Source organism: Myotis davidii, unplaced genomic scaffold, assembly GCF_000327345.1.
Source record: "Myotis davidii unplaced genomic scaffold, ASM32734v1 scaffold181, whole genome shotgun sequence".
NCBI classification, from domain to species: Eukaryota; Metazoa; Chordata; class Mammalia; order Chiroptera; family Vespertilionidae; genus Myotis; species Myotis davidii.
Window position 1 is genome coordinate 1,307,504 of NW_006291504.1, and position 1,303 is coordinate 1,308,806.

The following is a 1,303-nucleotide window of genomic DNA, read 5'->3' on the forward strand; positions in this document are numbered from 1 at the left end:
TTCCTGTCCCCAAGCCCACCTCCCCAGCTCAGAGGTCTGCAGGCAGGGAGAGGGGGGTCCATCCCAGGGAAGGGGTGTCTTCACTCCCAAGGCTGTCTCTCTGCTCCCACCACCCCTCCCCTTCACCCCACCAGCACAGGAGCGCCCCCGGGTGGAGGCCCCCAGGCTGTCCTCCAGGGCCGAGCAGGAGGGGTCACCAGGAAGACCCCAGAGAAGCCCTCCCCTCCCAGGCTATGCTCGCAGGGCCTGGGGGTCCCTCGACCCCAAGCCCCGCCTCCCTGGCTGTCCGCCCTGGGCTGCCCCTGGGAGGGGCAGGGTGCCTGGGCCGCTGGCATGGACCAGCTTCCGGATCCCTTTGGGAGTTCATCTGAAGGGAACATCAGGGTGAGAGGGTCCAGCACAAGGAGGGCGGGGGCGCAGCTTTCCCACGGGGCGGGGGCTGCTGAGCCACTTGGGACGTGGGCAGTGGGGGCTCTGAGCAGATGGCAGCTCTGTATGTCCATTTAGCCACTGCCCTGAGGCTGGGTACTTCCCTGAGCCTGGGTACTGCCCTGAGGCTGGGTACTGCCCTGAGCCTGGGTACTGCCCTGAGCCTGGCCACTGCTCCTGAGCCTGGGCACCGCCCCCCAGCCTGGGCACCGCCCGCGGTGTCGCTCTCCCTGTCCTGGCCTTGGAGAGGCTCCCCTGGGGCCTGAGGTTGACACATCGGGGTCCCAGCGCTCGTGTCTGGACAGGAGTTGTGCTCAGTGTCCCTGGGGCCACTCCCTCAGGCTGGGGAGCAGGAGGGGGTCCCGGCTCTTCTGAGCCCTGGGGATCCTACGCCCCGCCTGTCACCAGGGGATCCCCTCTCCCAAGGAGCCTGCCTTCTGCAAAGACAGACCTCAGCATTCCAGCTGCCCAGCAGCCCCCCCTACTCCGAGTCTCCCATCCATTCGCAAAATGCCATTTTGAGCAATAAACTGCACCCCTGGAGACCGCCTCCTGCTTTAGTGCTTTCTGCTCAAAATATAACTGACCAGGAAAGGCCCAGTGACACTTAGAGCTTGCTGCGGGGGGGTGTGGGGGGAGCACGAACTGCAAGGGAAATGCACCTGACTCCATCTTTCCGGGCTTTCATTTAGACGTCTGCCTTTCTGGTGACGATTCTGATCATTTTCCGGTGAAACTGGAGTATCTTTTCGTATCAAAGCGAAGGAGACCCAGGCAGCAATCCATTGAGCATTGGTTTAGGGACAATTACCTGATGGCAGGGATTTCCCAGAAGCAGTCTCTGTGGCGTGCATGTGACTGGGGGGGGGGGGGG

The 1,303-nt window shown here is 63.5% G+C and overlaps 1 protein-coding gene across 3 annotated transcripts in view; it reads left to right on the forward strand.

The window, feature by feature from the left end:
- AQP4 (aquaporin 4) overlaps positions 1–1,303 on the forward strand; it is an 11,090-nt gene that overhangs the window by 2,391 nt on the left and 7,396 nt on the right. The window lies entirely within an intron of this gene.